At 43.8% G+C, this 19,381-nt stretch overlaps 1 protein-coding gene and 1 non-coding gene across 3 annotated transcripts in view; one reads left to right on the top strand and one right to left on the bottom strand.

Moving 5' to 3' along the window:
- Nucleotides 1-19,381, bottom strand: part of LOC101479224 (receptor-type tyrosine-protein phosphatase gamma) — a 371,804-nt gene that overhangs the window by 279,305 nt on the left and 73,118 nt on the right. The window lies entirely within an intron of this gene.
- On the top strand, nucleotides 5,867-5,939 carry trnar-ccu (transfer RNA arginine (anticodon CCU)). Its single transcript has one exon. It is a non-coding gene; the product is annotated as a tRNA-Arg (tRNA).

Genomic DNA, 19,381 nt, shown 5'->3' with positions numbered 1-19,381 from the left:
GCTGTTGCTCACCGGAGCAGCGCCGCCGCCACCGGACCCGTGGCAGGCCACCAGAACCGTTCCGCCGCCACCGGACCCGTGGCAGGCCGCCGGAGGAGCAGCGTCGTCGCCACCGGACCCGTGGCAGGCCGCCAGAACCGTTCCGCCGCCACCGGACCCGTGGCAGGCCGCCGGAGGAGCAGCGCCGCTGCCACCGGACCCGTGGCAGGCCACCAGAACCGTTCCGCTGCCACCGGACCCGTGGCAGGCCCCCTGAACTGTTTTGCTGCTGCTGCCGGACCCGGGGGCGTCCGCCGGAGCTGCTACGTCGCCGCCGTTGGGCTCGAGGTAGGCCCCCTGAACTCTTTTGTTATGTTGATGGGCCGCCTGTGACTGTTTTGTGGCGTTTTTTCTTTTTGTTGCTCCGCTGCGGGATGCGCGGTCGGACTCTGGGACTGTGACCTTGGGGGGGTTGTTTTCTTTGGGGGTTTTTGCTTGTTTTGGTTCTGCCCTCCGTCCTGGACCTCCCGCCGCCCGCCCTGGGTTGGTTGTACTGTTTTTGGTTTGTGTTTTTGGGTCGTCGGGAGCCGACCCTTAGAGGGGGGGTACTGTCAGGGTCCTGGGACTGGGCGACCCAGGATCCCTGGGCAGTCATGGACCTGCGTATTATTATTATGTATTTTTGGTGTCGTTTCTCCTTCTCTGTGCGTGTACATATGTGTGTTTCTCTGTGCTGTGTTAGTCTGTGTCCCACTCATATGTTTAGGCGAGGTATGGGTGTGTATGTCTGCGGGTGTGCCTGGAGGATGGAGCTCGGCCACCTGCAGGCCTGAGGGGTGTGGCCCTGCGGAGGGACTGGCCACACCCGAAGCCACACACCTGCCGCTGATCAGGGCTCGTCGGGGGAGCTACTTAGGAGAGTCTTGGAGCTCCCACCGACGCGGGATCATTGAGTTATCTTACCAAGTCAGTGTGTGTTAGCGTAGGTCTGTGCTGTGCGTATATGTGCTGGTTAGTGTTGACGGCTGCGTCTCTGGTTTCCCTACAGGAGGAGGAGTGGTCCGGAGAGGCAGCACGCACGGGGGTGCGGAAACACAACAGCGGGGAGCACGAGCACAGATATCGGAGGGAAGCACGCGCACGGGGTTCGAGGGAGCAACGGGGAGTTATTGTGTTTACAGCTTTCCACTGTAAATAAAGAGCACTGTTTGCATCGCAGAGTCTGCGTTTTGGGTCCTCCTTTCCCCACATCCCCACGGTCTGCCAGCCAGACCGTGACATGTAGAGCAGGGAGAGGTGTGGAGGATGCTGTTGTCTCACTCCTGCATCTCTTGTATAAGCATCTTGAGGCCGCCCACACCCATGCAAGATTATTATTTGCTGACTTTCCATCGGTATTCAATACAATTCAACCCTCTTACTTGCTGACAGGCTTTACAATCATTTTAAGCTTGACACTAGTCTGGTCGGCTGGGTGACAGACTTTCTGATCAATAGGTCACAATGTGTGAGGGTGAGTCATGTGATTCCTGATGTGCTCTCCTCCTCTACTGGATCACGACACAGTGATCGTCAGTCACTGACTGACTCGTCCCCCAGATGATGTGGATTAGTGTGATCAGTCCTTCCTTTCACTAAATGTTTCAAAAACTAAAAACATGATTATTGATTTTAGGAAGTCATGTTATAGCTCATCACCTACTATCATTCAAACTGCTGAAATCGGGATTGCTGAGAGTTACAAATATCTAGGTGTCCTGCTTCATGCCCTGGAGGACGGGGCTGTGGCCCCCCCACACCCTCTAGCAGATCATTACATGAAGGAACCTTTTAAAAAACAAAAAACAAGCGCGTCCATGCTCACAGGTGTACACATGGGTGATCACACCCACAAACTACACCCTTTTTGGCTCCTACCTCAAAGCACACTGTGTTCTGTTGATCTTATGTGCTGCACAATAATGTTTAATATTTAGTATTTACTGTCATATTCCCATATATCATTGTGATGTTGTTTATTCTATTACTCTTGTTCTCTTCTGCTTGTTTTCTTTTTTCTTTCTCAACAGGTGATCCAGGTGATTGATATATGCATTTTTTTTTCTTTTTTTCTTCTTTTTTTTCTTTCTCTGCCCGTTCTGTTGGTTTTTGTCTTTTGCCCTTCTCCCCCGTCCCTCTTCTCAGCTGTTTTTCTTTCCCTCTTTCTTTCTCCCCTTCTTTCCCCCAGTCAAGTCTGTCCCGTATTCAGTAAGTGAAAATAAAATAAACAATAAAAGGTGAATCAAATGGACCATTACGGCAAGGCTGGGATGGTCAATTTGGTAAAGTAAATCCGTTGGGCATCTTTCTTTGTCTTTAGACAACAATTCTGATGGCAAAAGAGCCAAACGGGACAGGCAAAAAAAATTAAAATAAAATATCTAGGTGTGGTACTTGATCATAAACTGTTTTGAATCTCATGCTGATGCCACTATTAAAAAAGTTCAACCAAGACTGTTCATTTTAAGGAAAATGAAATCTTTTAATGTCTCATCTGAGATGTTGTCGTTGTTTTATAGACGTTTTATCGAATCTGTGATGTCTTTTTGTATCGCTGCCTGGTTTGGTAACCTGACAGTGAAGAATAAGAATCAGTTGGGTCTTTTGAAAAAACTGCTAGCAAAATTTCAGGGAGCTGGCAAGATGGACTTTTGGCCATTTACAATAAAAATGTGCTTAGAAAGGCTCATTCTATTGTTAATTGTTGGAACCATCCACTTCACAGTGAGTTTGAGTTGGTACAGTGAGTAACTCTGAGGAAGACCAAAAGACTCCAGGTGTCTTTTATCCCTACTGCATCCTGTCTCCTAAATGGCATATAACCGTTCTGGGATTTTCTATTACTATTATTGTCATTTTATATTATTGTTTTGCTTACTTTTATCCTGTTGCTAAACTAATTTCCCTTTTGGGACAATAAAGAATTTGATTTGAATTGAATTGAATGTCATGTGACACTCCCACAAACAAAATCACAGTTTAGTAACACAGCAACTCAGTGTGCTTACTGGAAAGTAACAGTATCTAATTACTTTATTTTTGCAATAGTAATCCCTTACTTTACTCATTACTTGAAAAAACTAATCAGATTACGCGTTATTGCCCATCTCTGATGGTGAAATACTGTGCAAATATACACCAGTACAAATGCACACCCACATTTGTACTGGTGCATAGCAGATGTATGTGAGCTGGATACCCGGAACCTTGTTTTTTCCTCTATCACACTCCCTCAGCTCACAGTGCCAGAAGTCAATAAAGCTCAAAAGAACAGGCACTTTGGCCCAGCCTCTGTGTCCAAGTACACAAAAGTTCCTCTTCAGAAGAAAAATAGACAACACTGGTTCCTGTCATACATCACAAGGGGCATTTAGGGGAATTGCAGAGTGTTTCCTCAAGCTTAATTAAAATGCACAGCCCCTTCCTGTGCTCCTGTATTTAACCTTGACTTGCTCACTTCTCACTTGGCTTGATAAAAAGAATATCAGGGTGCTCAAACGTGCAGGGAAGTACACACACAGACGCAGACAATGTATGTATGCTAGGACCATCCAAGCCAGGCCTTACAGTGGCCATAAGTTCATTAGCATCCCTTACATCTGCCTCTAATACTCTCAGTGCTTAAGAACATTCACCAGCACACAAACATACACGCACATGTGTGTGTGTGTGTCTGTGCATGAAGCTGATTTGTTGTAGAAGCTGGCATCCTGCAGCCTGCTGGTGACACTCTGGGTGTTTATGTGTGAGACGGGGGGTAAACACAGAGTTATTTGTTGCACAAGCCAAATTTATAACACAATGACACAAAGCAATAACATGATTGCAACACAACTCAAAATACTGATTGCAATCAAATATGCAATTCATTAAAAATGACTCTCCGACGATTTATGGTTAGATTTATGGTTTCAAAGGTCATCCTTAGAAAGACAAAGAAAGACAGAAAGAAAGTCCTTTAACAAACGCATTTATTCAAATCACAATTCAATAATGCAAACACTCACAAAGTCAAAGGAAAAGTCACAAAAACACCACACACTTCGATGAACGTGTAGTTATCAAAACAAATACAATAATAATAATAATAATAATAATAATAATAATAATAATAATACTCTATAAATGCAAAACAAGTGCACCATCCTTCCTCAATGAACATAAAAATTTCGAATACACCACAAATCTGTAAACATCTGTAGATTACAAGTAACTCTATAAAAAGCATGCTCCACTTTCAATCTCGATGCGACTAACCCCTTAAAACTAAGTGCTGCATCATTCCTACCCTGTCGAAGCACTTTATTCTTCCTTGTTTTCCAAATTGCTAACTCAGCCATTCCAAGAAGGAAATTAATTAAGACATGAGTCTTCTTTTTCAAAGCTCTGTACTTAAGACTAAAAACAAAAACAGCCATAGAAAAACGCTCACCGAGGGCTTCAACCCATTCCTGCAATAAACTAAACAGGCTTTTTAACCTCACACAGGACAAAAACAAGTGTTCCAGCGACTCCTGTTTTTCACAAAAAAAAAAAAAAGCACCCCTTGTAGTCGGGTCAAAGTGAGCTCTGTGTCTGTTCATAGCTATCAATCCATGTATAATCCTACACTGGAGGTCACCAACCTGTTTCTCAACAGGTGGGTTATACAGGACCCTCCATCTGCCCTTCGGGGCAAGGTCTGAATCAAAAATCTGTGTCCACCTTGACTCCCTGACCCCTGCTAGAGAGCACAAGTTCAGCACCTGGACACAACTTTGATACAAGTGCTTCTTCCCACATGAACTGAGAATACCCAACAGTTCAGCAGTCCATTCTCCTCATGCCAGCCATCAAAAGCTGATGCAGCTGAAAGTACTGGAAATACGTACTCATATTCATTATGCCACTGGTCCGCTAGATCGCAGTTTTCAGCAAATACTTTCAGTGACACGGGTAAGGACTCCCAGACCTCTTCCAGGATCCTCTTTAAGATTCTGGTGGACTTAATGTTAGTGAGATCGAATATCCTTCCTATCGATAGTCTTGCGAGGTGACCCAGTTTCAAAATCCCAGCTTGAATGAACTTGGTCCTTATTGTAGGTAATGACAGCAAACAATCCCATACAAAAAAGTCATTGTGAAACAATGGTTCCTCAAAAAGCCACAGGCCAGGTCTAGGTCAGGATCACAGAAAATCATCAGCGTTTTCCAAGCATCCAACACTGAATGATAAAAAGGTGGTAAACCCATCATATCAAGCTCTGCTGTTTTAAGCAAAAACAGATGCTTATCCAGTCCAGGATATCCAGCTTTCTGGAGAAGCAGCCGAGCCAAGAGAAGCCATCAGTAGCTACGTCCATAAAGCATCTTAACTCATTCACTGCCATTGACGTCTATAGCCGTCAATTGCAGTGAATGAGTCAATGGGTTTAACTCATTCACTGCCAATGGCTGGCAGTGAATGAGTTAAGAGTGATTTGTAACCTGAAGGCAGTGGTCATGATAGCCATTATATCCACAAGTCCTTGACCTCCCTCTGACATGGGAAGAAAGAGAACAGATGCAGATAATGAAACTAGATTCAGTGATCCGAATCGTTGGAATTCTCTGGTCTTCATGTGGTTTGTCTCAACAGACAATACAAATGCCACTATATAAAGTGGAGCAATAAGCACAGCGTGTTGGCTGTCCAGAGTTCTGGACAGTCAGTTGCCCAGAGTGTGTACAGAGTGTAATTTATTTTCTCAGCATTTCTCAAATGTTTTTAAATACAGCTTCATCTTTGAACTAAAACTCAGCTTGAAACCATGGCTTTCACTTGAACACCCAAAACAACCTCCAAAGAAAGGAAGACAAGCACTCATCAGCCCTGGTGGCCTAATGGATAAGGCACTGGCCTCCTAAGCCAGGGATTGTGGATTCGAGTCCCATTTAGGGTGCAGTCCAGCAGCGGAAGCATGCTGGGCGCATAACCAAGAGGTCGATAGATCGAAACCATCCTCTCCTATGGTTTTTTGGATGGCCAGATTCTCTGAACTGTGTCCAATAACAGATGACAGTCAGGACCTGCTCCCCAAAAACATAGACCATGAACCCTGTAGTACAAGCGCCGAGTGAGTCAGTCGAATACTATAACGGCCCCCGATCACCGAGGGCGACTCCCTATCTGTACGTAGCAAAGCACAGAGGCTTCCAACTCCAGTCCTCGAGAGCTACTTTTCTTTAGCTTTTAGATGCATCCTTGCTGGAACACAGCTGAATCAAATGAATGGCGGGTTATCAGGCCTTTGCCAAACTTGATGCCATGCTGAAAAGGTAATTCAAGCATTTGATTCAGCTGTGTTTGAGCACATCACATGTGCTCCTTCTACTCCCCCTCTTTTAATGGAACTAGATTCAGTGATTAAAATTGTTGGTACTCTCTGGTATTTTTTTTTATTTTTTTGTACATCTGTCTATATATTTCTCATAACAAACATAGTATATATATTTTGAGCTCTATTTTGGTTTCCTGTGTTTTATTCACACACTCAGGCTCCATAGTCGAAACTACTTCTGATTGCTCATTTTCTATGAAGCTGCAGTCAGGCGCCTGGTCCTTTACCGGGTTACAATGTGGTTTCACAAGTGTCAACAGACAACATAAATGGCCCCAAATAAAGCCAATGCTGCCCAGACCAGAAAAAATCCACAATGAAACACTGAACATCTTTAACCAGCCTAGCAGGTGGAACCAACACCACAAGCTTGTGCCACAGGGACGAGGCAAACAGATTACTGGCATTCGGAGCCCTACGCCTATATCACAGCTGGGGTAGCAACCATGTCCAATTAGACAACTTTGACTTAACTTCTTCCCATATGCCCTCCCACTTCTTTTTCTGAAATTTTTCATTACCTATAAAAAGTCCCAGTGTCTTAATACCATTCCTTCCTCAGCACAAATTTCCTGGCAGGGTTGGACTGTTCTCTATGCATCATTTACCCACCAATAAGGCCTCGCTTTTGTCCCAGTTAACTTTGGCCAAAAAAGCCTTTTCATACATAGTTAAACTTTCACTCAGTTCATTCACATCATGTTGATTACTAATAAAGATATTAACATCATCAGCATAAGCAGAAACAACTACCGAAGAACTGTGACCCATACCCGGTAGGGTAAGACCTTTTAATTTTGCTCTCAATCTAAATAAAAGAGGTTCAGTTGCTAAACAATACAGCTGACCTGAAATGGGACAACCCTGCCTAATGAACTGATACAGGGTTACTCAACCCACCTGCCACCTTCACTACACAACTAGCATAGGCATAAAGTAATTTCACCCAAGAAAGAAAAACATTTCCCACACCAAATGCTTGCAAGGTTGAAAAAAGAAAAGTATGATCTACAAGATCAAAAACCTTCTCCTGATCAATAGAGATAATCCCCACGTTTAGGTCATACTGTATGTCTCACAGACAGCAAAAACATCTCTCATAAGAAATAAGTTGTCTAACATAGATCTGTCTGGAACACAGTATGACTGATCCACTGGAAATGGGGAGGTCAATAAAATTTTTCAGTCTATTGGATAACACCTTTGAAAGAATGTTATAGTCTGTACATAAAAGAGTCACTGGTCTCCAGATTTTGTAACAAGGCAAGGTCCCCCTTTATAGGCAGCAGAGAGAGTACGCCCTGCTGGAAGTGTACCCCTAACAAAGGAATCATTAAATACATCCAGAAGATCGTTCCCCAATTCATTCCAGAAATGTTTAAAAACCATCTATTCCTGGAGATCTCCCAGATGCCATCTGTGTAACCACCAGTGTAAGCTCCTCCAATGTCAAGTCCGTGTTTAGTTTCCTGATCCTCTGAAGTAAGTTGAGGAAGCCCTTGAAGAAGTTCTGCTACCACTGCTTCATAACAGGTATCTTTCGAAAAGAGATTATCATAAAACTCCATTGCAAGTCTTCTCATCTCAGCTGGATCTGTTGTAACTTGGTCGTTTGGCAGACGAAGGCAGACCATCTGCCTCTCCCGTGCGACTTGACTTCTCCAAATTAAAAAAGAATGTTGTTGGTGCATCCATGTCCCTAAGCTTTGTAAACCGAGCACAAATTAGAGCCCCTTTAACCCTCTCCTGAAGAAGAATACGTAACTCCATCCTTTTCTGATACAATAAATCCTGCTGATTATTCTGACTAACAGAAACACACTCCAAGTCTGTTATTTCCTGTTCCAGTTGCCAAATCACCCTCCTAATGTTGTCAGTGGATTTACACTGTATAAGTATATTGCTGGCAGAAACTCCTGATTTTAGCTTTCCCTACCTCCCACCACCAAATCAGAGATTGAAACTCATGCTTCTTTGATCTCCAGAAAGCCCAAAACAATTTAAAATTTTCACAAAAATTAAACAGTTTAGTGTTAAAATGCCAAAAAGATATCTGTGTCCCTGTAAAAGTAAGAACCAAATCCATTAAAATCATGTGGTGATCTGTAAACCCACAATTCACGACATGAGTGCTACAAGATCTGGAACTGGACCTTGATTCCCCGCCTCTGAACCCGCCCTGAACACACACCTGTGGCTCATTCACACTGATCCTGGCAGACTACTTAAGATGGCAAGAGAGGCTGCTTCCTCGCTGGATTGTCACATTACCTAGCGTCAGCCTAGCCTTTGGAAGTATTCCTTGTGATCACCTAGAGTTTCCTCCTAACATTGTTTTTCTCTGTGTACAGGACTTCTAGATTCCCTGCCCATCTTCCCTGCCGTCTGGATTTCTGTGGATGTGTGTGAGTGAGCGTGAGCATTTTGGAGTGGACATTCAGAGTGAGTTGTGGATTAAGTTGAAGATGTACCCCGCCTTGGACCTTCCCCTCGGACCCACTCCACCCCCTGGAGCCCCGTGTTATCTGTCTCAACTGTATATATGTAGATATTCTCACTTGGCGCCACACTGTAAATAAACCCTCACCTTCTCTCTAAACTTCAGTCCTGCGAGTGAGTCCTCTGCCTAATAATCTGTGACAGTTTGATTTATATTCAAAGAGGCCACCTTTAGATTTTCCATATTCAGAGAAGGTAGAAAAGCAGCGAAGAAGAAAAAGTATATAAGAAACACAGAGTGATGGCTGACCATCTTGCGATTAATAAAGATTTTACTTTTTCCTCAAATGAGTTTTACCCGCTCTTTTCCCCTGTCTTAAATTAGTAACATGGTTACTTAAACGATATCACTTCTTCTCGTCCAGGAGATCCACACCAACAACTTTCTGTATTGTCGTCACAAACTGAATAAACTTGTCAACGTCAGGAAAATAGTCCGTTACCTTCTCTCGTGCTCTCGGCGAAGGCAGTCACACTTTTCTCCTCTCCTCCTCTCCCTTAGCTTCCCTGCTTAGCCTCTTATGTCCTTGTCTAGTCTTGTGTTTTTTGTATTACTTTTCCCTGGAACACTCTCACAGTCTGTTCTCTAAAACCTAAAAGAGGAATTATGGATTTGATCAACTGGTCCCTAAATGCAATTGACACCCTTTTCTCAACGAGAAGTCTGGGCTCAGGTGAGCCTGACTGCTGAAGATATCTACCTATTCAGAACCATGATAACAGGGTTATTGCTGATTGAGGCTGGCTTGGCCCTGGCTTATCGAAGAATTAAGAAAGCAGAACCGGCTGTTCAAACCCCCACAAGGCTGCCTGCTGGGATTGAAACAATGGGACGAGGCGTGAGTTTCTCAAAAGGGGCTCATTGAGTGCAGCACGGATAAGATCTTGGAGAAGCTTACGGCTGCCGTGAATACTCAGAACAAGACCTCTGAGTGCAAACTCGATCACATCTTGGAGAAGCTCACTGCGCTCGTGAGTTCTCAGAATCGGCTCTTTGAGCACAAGAATGACAACATCACGGAACGTAAGTTTGGATAACATCATGGAGAAGCTCATGGCTCTTGTTAAGGTTCACATAATTGAGGAAGGAGAGTACAAACAACCAGGTCCAGAAGATCTTGGTCAAACAACTGATTTTAATGAATACACGCATGGGAAGACCATTCTGTATGCAGACCGGAATTGATCTTCGACTTAATCAAAGCATACACAGATTTTTATACCATCAGGGTTTGAATTAATGACGCCCCTTCATACGTCACAGACAGAATATATACATACGTCAAATCAAAACCACTTTTAACACAGTTTAAAGGAACGTTGTCTTCTATCTTCATGGCCGGTACATCCTGTCACTGCTGGATGCTCTCTTGTCATCTTGACACCTCAGCAGCAGTTCTGCGACAAACTGCTCTTTTGCAACCCCAAGAAAAACATGATTAAACTTCCACCTATAAATGATTCTCTCTAACTGAGTGTGTGTGTGTGTGTGTGTGTGTGTGTGTGTGTGTGTGTGTCGTCCTCAAATGCTCTGTCATCTCACCCGTTGCACTTCTGACCTTTTACCAGACCAGAGGCTCATCCTTATGTGTAATAACCTAACTGAAACTATATGTACTATGTTGAATAAATGTTTTAATCAAGAACCTCTACTAAGAGCTTAGTAAAATAATATAAAAGTATAACAGACAATTTGAATAAGCTAGTAATTCAAATAGCCTCGTCTAACCTGCTCCTCAGAATAACTTAGACTCTGCTTTCACTTCTGCAAACTCTCTGGAACTTCCTGTCAACTGCAACTTAGTCTTTCTGAAAGACACACACACTGTTTAAACCTCTGAATGCAATATCAATGCTGCAGATTATATTAGTAATGCAATGGTAATGATGATGATTATTTACCAATAGCAGTAAAATAATTTCCCTGCTCCACACTCTCCAACGGGAGATTGAGAGACCAGTGTTGGACTGTTGGAACAGCTTTGAAATTCATATGAGTTGTTTGCGCTAAAGTAAAAACCACCATCACTTCTTGCGGAGACCCCTTCGGCGCCAGCTGCGGTCTCAAGGCTGGAGCTGAACAACAACACCCTGATAATGACTGTGTTTAGACTGTTCTTCCCATTCTATGCAAGGCCACCTGGGTTGGCTGGAAGACTGTTTACTTAGCCTGGCAGGGAGGAGGACACTGTCTCAGCTGAACTCTGGACACACACACACACGCACACAGACATATATACACATGCAGATGTACACTCATCCCCCCTCCCCCTCCAAATGCTCTCGACGCTTATTCCCCTCTGATACTGACAGTGGATCAAGGAGGGGACACATCCGGACCAGCGCAGGTCCGGATGTGTCTACATTGGCTGTCTCTCACCCTTTACCCACCCCTGTTGCTTGTCATGTGTTTCTTTGGTGTATTAAGAGTTTTTTCATGTGCTGAGGTGCTTTTTTCTGTTTTCAAACTGATCTCCCTGTTGGAGCTCAGTCTGGGGGGAGTTATTTTTTTCTCCTTATCTTTCCTCATGTTGTGCTTTTTCCATGTTATACCCCTCTGACCGGAAGGGTAAGATGGCGCTGGTACGGCTGGCAGCCTTAACCCAATTTCCCTTGGGATGAATAAAGTATGATCAATCAATCAATCAATCAATCAATCAATCAATCAATCAATCAATCAATCAATCAATCAAACTGATCTCCCATAACTGTCGTCCAAGAATGAGTTAATTTCTTCTAAAGAGTACAAATTTTCAGTTTGGGAAACACTTTCTGCAACAGAGAAACAATCAGAATCCGATTCATAATCGCACTCCATGTTTGCCACACTGTCACCATGGCAACCAACCTGCATCGTAGATTCTCCCTCTACCTTTCTCCCCAATCCAACCTGTTCAGTTTCTTCCACAGTCTCACAATCATCTTGTGAGTTTTCCTGACTCATTTGGGACCCCATTATAGCCACTGAAACTAGCCCGCCTTTGCTGTCAGTACTCTTGCTGACAGGGACTAGAAAGAGAGAGCAGATTTCTCCTGTTTTGGCTTCCCTTCATTGGCTTCCTGTTAAATCCAAAATTGAATTCAAAATCCTGCTCCTTACATACAAGGTCTTAAATAATCAGGCCCCATCTTATCTTAATGACCTTGTAGTACCATATCACCCTATTAGAGCACTTCGCTCTCGCTCTGCAGGCCTACTTGTTGTTCCTAGAGTATTTAAAAGTAGAATGGGAGGCAGAGCCTTCAGTTTTCAGGCCCCTCTTCTGTGGAACCAGCTTCCAGTTTGGATTCAGGAGACAGACACTATCTCTACTTTTAAGATTAGGCTTCAAACTTTCCTTTTTGCTAAAGCATATAGTTAGGGCTGGACCAGGTGACCCTGAATCCTCCCTTAGTTATGCTGCAATAGATGTAGGCTGCCGGGGGATTCCCATGATGCATTGAGTTTTTCCTTTCCAGTCACCTTTCTCACTCACTATGTATTAACAGACCTCTCTGCATTGAATCATATCTGTTATTAACCTCTGTCTCTCTTCCACAGCATGTCTTTTATCCTGTCTTCCTTCTCTCACCCCAACCAATCACAGCAGATGGCCCCGCCCCTCCCTGAGCCTGGTTCTGCTGGAGGTTTCTTCCTGTTAAAAGGGAGTTTTTCTTTCCCACTGTTGCCAAAGTGCTTGCTCATAGGGGGTCATATGATTGTTGGGTTTTTCTATGTATCTATGAAGCGCCTTGAGGCGACTTATGTTGTGATTTGGCGCTATATAAATAAAATTGAATTGAATTGAATTGAATTGCCACTAGGCTGAGGCAAACCCTCCAACTCAGAGCTACAAGTGCCAGCTGACGTCTGTTGCACCTCCAACCCCGGCCCTCAACTCCACTTTCTTCACAACAGACTCACCGACAGACTCACTGGCACCCACCACCAAAAACCAACATTCACAGATTCGTCATTTTACCTCTCACCTGGCAAAGCAAGAAGGTCAGAACACACAGATTAAAAAAACATTCAAACAAATTCCCCACTTGCCCATGCAGGAAGCCTGAGTTTCCTGCAATCTTTCCTGTATCTTTTCTCTTCTGGAGAGAGGTCTTGGATCTTGTTTTTTGTTGCTTCATCCTTGACATCTTCTCGAGTTCCTCCCTCAGCCCTTGGTACTTCTCAAGCTTCTCATGTTACTTTTTTGTGAAGACGGTCACTATGGCTGTCTTCCTCTGCTTGTCCACCACTACTACACAGGATCTTAGCTCGGTTACTCCTAACCTACCTAGGGGCTGTGTACAATTTTGATCTTGAGACTTCTAGGTCACAGTCAGATGTTCAGAACAGGCTCTGTGGATCTTGTGCTTAGAGCTTTTTCCTGTGCTGCGATGATTAGTGCCTCTGTGGTGGGATTTCTGCATGTCACACACTTCTTCCAACTGCTGGTATGACATACCATGCAGAGACCTGTTCTTCTTCTTCCTCTTTTTTCTTGGGTTTCTGCTTTAAGCACGCGGTCAGCTGTGGCCATCTTCCTGATGTAGTCATGGATGTTTATTGTCTCATCCTGGACAGTGGTTCTGACACTCACCAGTCCTTGGCCTCCTTCCTTCAGCTTAGCATACAGCCTCAGGGTGCTGGATTTGGGGAGAAACCCTCCATGCATGGTAAGGAGCTTCCTTGTCTTGATGTTGGTGGCTTCTATCTCTTCCTTTGGCCAACTTATTATCCCAGCAGGGTATCTGATCACCGGCATGGCATAGGTGTTGATCACCCTGATCTTGCTTTTCCCATTTAGCTGACTCCTCAGGACTTGCCTTTCCTTCTGCAGGTATTTAATGGTTGTGGCTTTCCTAACGACCTCTTCATGGTTCCCATTTGCCTATGGTTAAATGCCTGCTTTAATTAGGCAAAAATTACTGTGCAGTCACTCAGTAGTAGAGCAGGGCGATATGGCCAAAAATATTTATCACGATATATATTTAAAAATTTGCGATAACGATATAACTGACGATATAATTGATGCGAGACAAAATACAACTCCACAACATTACTAGCGCAAAAAGACAACCTTCCATTTATTTTCACTAAAACAAGAAGCTGGTTTTTATGTACATTAAATCTTTATAAAAATGTAACAGTGCAAATGCAAATTCCTTGCTGAAAGTTTAACCAAAAGGCATTTCCAGTGGAAATGGGCTGACATATCCTGAGCATAACCATGTATAATATCCACTGAAGTTAAAAAGAGGTGCTGTGCAACATTAAACTGCAGTGTGCAGTACGTATTTTTCGGACCATAAGGTGCACGGGATTATAAGGCACATTAAGCGAAACAAAGCAGTCAGATAAATCAAACTTTATTAAACTCATTCTTCTTGCATCCTCCACTTCTGTACCATTGATTCATTAATGTTGAATTCTCTAGCAGCTGCTCTATTCCCATGTTGTTGCAGTATATTAATGACTAACCTCGTATTGTGGATGGATTATCTCAGTTGTTCTGACTGAAGTTTGGTCCGTTTACAGCATCCTGCTATGCGATTGCATTTGTCTCTAACCATGAGGAACCTTAACGTTAACTTTTATAAGTGGAAAAGTGTTAGTGTTCGTCCTCCAGCTTCACTGTTTATGTTATGCTAACATAGCTGTGTCGCTAGCGATCACGTAGCACATCATTATATACCAGCTAGCCCAACTTCAGTAACCCTACAAACGTCACTGCTGTTTAGTTTCCTGTCTTCATTTATGTTGGAAGTGATAGCAGAGCTGTACGTTTGAATTTTCTCAGAAATCTCTCAGTCAGAACATGCAATATCATGTTTAGGTAACTAGCGAAACTAGCGAGCTAACTTCCGCTAGCTTCCTGCTAACTTCTAACTCCTTAAATGTAATAATTTTTGTTTTCATGGATGCCTGGAAGTTAAACTTCATAGTTACACCTGGTAAAGCAGCAATGCTGATCGTTTTATTAAAGATGAAAGAATTTAGACAGTTTTTAACTCTCAGTGATGCTGCAGTGTTCGTTTGAACTCAGGGATACGGAGTTTAGGACCCAGATTACTCCCAGATTTAAGAGCATCTTAGTCCGACAATAACGACGGCCGCTTGCATGTTCTGCAAAAAAATGTGCTTTGTCGTGTATCTGACGGACAAAAACCAAACCAGTTCCACATCACTGAAGTTGCACCATTTGTACAAACCAATTCTGGTTCATCTGTTTCACTCAACAATCGGCCATGTGCGTATGAAAACAAAGGCACTGCGCATGCGCATTTTACTCATATTCTATCGCGATATTTCATTTTCCTATCGTTGCCTAACATTATACCGGTATTACCGTGAACGGTATAATATGGCCCAGCCCTTCTCAGTAGCCATTGTTAGATCAAACAACCCAGTTCAGCCTTGCACTAGTGCAAATGTGGCTTAATTGAAAGTCAACTTTAACTGTCAGATTTTTAATCTCAGTATGCTTTGAAAAGGAAATCAGCCTATAGTTGTGTTGGCCTGACACACTTTTCTTGGCCCTGCTGCTGCAATGCACGCAACTGTATACTGGAAAAGTACTACAACTTATTTTTGGAGATATATGGTATACCCTCCCACCATCAGGTAAAAGGACCCAGAGGATCAGGGCCTCCTCTGCAAAGTGCTTCATCAACTTCTTCCCACAAGCTATGAGAATCGTACATACCTTACAAACAACTATCATTCCCCTGTCAGCTTTAACACATAGGTCAACTCAACCTTCATTTCCTTAAGTCTGCATGGATGTGACATAGACCGCACTGAAGAGACTCTATTCCTTAAGGAAATCATCTCGATACCCAACATCTAGGTTGACAGCGAAACAACTAGTAGCTCAGTGTTTCAACAATTGGAAGAAGAAACTGGTATCACAACTGTAGATCAACAAGGTACAACACAAATGCTACTGCAAGGCGGAAAAGGACAACAAGTCAGACAGCAGTGATCAGTGAGATGCTTGACTACAGCCACAAGGAGCAGCACCCTCCATGAGAAGGAGACTAAAGGGTATAATCAAGGTAGGACGGAGGGAAGTTTGCCAACTATTGAATCTGCATAAATGTGTGATGAAGAAGATACCTAGGAAATACAGCAAGCTGCCCATACCTCATGCCTTGGAAACAGCTAAACAGCCTTGGCTAGCTACTTGAAAAGGTATAATAACAGGAACAATAACCAACTGTACTCCATGGACAGTGCACAGTGGCAGGGGAACAATATGAGATAGCACCACCAAGGCTGAAGACGGACCATTACTGGGAGAACATATGGGAGAAGAATGCAACCCATAACAACAATGCTCAGTGGCTAGTCAATCTCAGAGCAGACCACAGGAACCTCTCTGACCAGGGTCCAGTAACCGTCACAGTGGCGGACATCCAAGAAAGGGTCTCCAATATGAAGAGTTGGACAGTACCAGCCCCCAACATGATTCACACCTACTGGCTGATGAAGCATCCCACATAGCAGACAGGTCTGACCCAGATCTGGTGTCAAGCCGGCACTGCCAGCTGACTTCTGGCATGGTAAGTGGCATGTCATCCAGATATAGGCAAGGCCTGCTGTAGATGGCACTGTCTATGTAATGGCATGCCACATCTGGCCCGGTTATGGTTTGGTTTATGTGGCCCAGGTTCATAGAAAACAGGTCTGGCCCGATTCCGACATCAAGCTGGCACTTCTGACTGACTGGTGTCATAGCGGGGTGTATGTCAACCAGATGTGGGCCAGGTCTGGCACTGATGGCACTATTTATGTTCCTATTTATCTATTTTAGTTAGAAGATCCAAATGCCATGTTGCAATACTATACTGCTATGGTAGCCAACAATTCAAATGCAGTTTTGACAGGTTTGTGAGTGTACACTTTATCCAAAACCTAGTGAGGGTTTACACATGCTTTCCACTGGGTGGCTGTACCTCAGGAGGTAGAGCAGGTCATCTACTGATTGGAAAGTTAGTGGTTCGATCCCTTCAGCTTCAGTCTGCATGTCAAGAGTGTGAATGTGTATGAATGTAGTTAGGAAGCACTCAGTTTAGAGAAATCATGTGAATGTTGCATGTTGTATAGAGCACTTTGAGTGATCCGCGAGAATAGAAAAGCCCTATATAAGAATCACTGTCTGAATAGAGTTTCGTTGTGTTTCTTGTGCACTATTATGTTCCGGCACATGTTGTTATTACCTGACTTGATTAATGTACACATAAGGCTGACATGTGGGCTGAAACTGTTCTGGGCCAGCACAGGGCCAGCATTGTGTCTGCAACTGGCCTTGTGCTGGCCCATGTGTGGTCCTCCTCTGGCAAACCAGATCTGGGCCACCAAAGGGCTGTCATTCTTTGCGGTATGTGGGCCATGTGTTAGCACATTATATGGGCCAGATCTGGGCCATACCAATTTTGCTATGTGGGATTTGGCAGCACAAATGAACAAACTGCTAATGGACAAGAGACACCTGGAATGGCTGACTAAAGGCCGGACAGTCCTGATTTGCAGGAACCACTGGAAGGGATTGGTTGCATCCAATTACTGGCCAATAACCTGCCTCAGTAACACATGGAAGTGGCTGTCAGGCATCATAGACCAAGATGAACAGGCACATGGGTCAATACATCAGTGGGGCACAGAAAGGAATTGGCAGGAATACCAGAGGAGCGAAACACCAGATGCTCGTAGTCAGAGCAATTGCCCAAGACTGCAAGACCAGACTGACCAGCCTGTGCACTGCTTCAATTTACTACAAGAAAGCTTATGACTCAATGCCCCACACATGGATCCTGGAGAAGCGTAGTCAGATGGTAACAAAGAAAGGGAAGGTAGTCAGAACTGAGGAGATCACACTACCAGAAGGCAATATTGCAGACATTGACGTCAGCTACTAGTACCTGGGGATCCCACAGGCAAATGGAAACCATGAAGAGGCCGCTGAGAAAGCTGCAACCACCTGCAGTACCTGCAGAGGGTCAGGTAAGTCCTGAGAAGTCAGCTGAAAGGTAAGAACAAGATCTGTGCTATCAACACCTACGCCCTGCCAGTGATCAGGTATCCCAAACCCTGGGATGCATGCTAAGTGGAAGGAAGGAGGCCAAGGACGGGTGAGTGTCAGAACCACTGTCCAGGATGAAACAACCAAAATCCATGAGTTCATCAAGATGGCCACAACCAACAGTGTGCTTAGTGAATACCTCAGGCAGCAGAAACCCAAGAAGAAACCCACTGTGTGTCAGTGGTTCTAGTTTCAGTCATTATGCAGAAATACTCTTTTTAAGGTTAGGGAAACATGCAGTCAGCTGAGACTAAGAGAAGTCACTTGTATGAGTGCTTAAAAATGCATTAAAATGCTACGTCAAGATGAACAGAATCAACCTTTTGGAATTTCCTTACTTGGATGATTGAGCATGCATCAAGACGTTCCAACTGTAAGGTGCTAACCAATGTCAATCGCACTTCGTCTTCTTAAAATTTGATACTAAAGTTCAATCTGATCAAATCAAACAATATCAGTGCTTTCCCTTTTCTGTGAAAGTGTATGTATTGTTGGCACTAATGTATTAAACAAAAAGCTGTAGATTAAACTGAATGCACATTAGTTTGTCTTTGCATCATCTGAGACGGTGAACACATTCACACCTATTGCATCAAGCATCGGTACCTTCCACTCAGCACTCCCATCTAGCATTTTGGAAAGGATTAAAAAAGGAAGACAGCGTTTATCTGAGCATAGAAACTGTTCTTCTTAAATGTCTGACAGAATACAATGCTGCATCAAACTGTACACAAAGCTGGAAAAGGAACAGGAGAAAGAGAAAATCAGTGGGAAAGAAAAACAAAATCCTTACTTGAGCTGGTGTCAGAGTAATGATAAAGAAGCCGAGCAGATGAGTGATTGTGAATTGATAACCTCTGAGCAAACTGCTCTCCTCTCACTTGCCAGAGTTCACCTTGGGGGTCAGCCTTGATTCAGTACGCCTCTGATATCATGTCACTCTTTCGAGGATGCCAATGTTCACATTTTGGACAGAGAAGACAGGTGATTTGAAAGAGGAGTGAAAGAAGCCATTTAAGTCCACTGTTAATGGCCATTTTTGAACAGAGGGGGGAGACACCAACTATCTGCCACCTACAATGCAGTTTTGAGATCCCTTCCCAGGCGCCTCAACCCCCATTCACATCTTGTGTCAGGTAACCTCAATACGTCACATGATAGGGTAAGGCAAGGGCTCACAATGGTTTCACCAGTGATGCAAATGACGCACAGCTTTTTTCACACCTTGGCTAGTGATAACTCAATAGTGGGTCACCGACCACCTCCTAAGGGACAACCCCCACTAGTCTTTAAATATCTGGGACTCTCCAGCTTTCGGTTTTAGAACCGAAGAAGCCATTGGATGACAGGTGAAGCATCTTCCTTCTTTTTTCAAGCTCGTAAGGCTTCCATTCTCTCATTTAAACATATAGAGTTTGCTATCTCAAACCAGACCTTGTGTGT

This window comes from Maylandia zebra, linkage group LG5 (genome assembly GCF_041146795.1).
Source record: "Maylandia zebra isolate NMK-2024a linkage group LG5, Mzebra_GT3a, whole genome shotgun sequence".
In the NCBI taxonomy this organism is placed as follows: Eukaryota; Metazoa; Chordata; class Actinopteri; order Cichliformes; family Cichlidae; genus Maylandia; species Maylandia zebra.
This window is presented reverse-complemented; position numbering and strand designations above follow the sequence as displayed.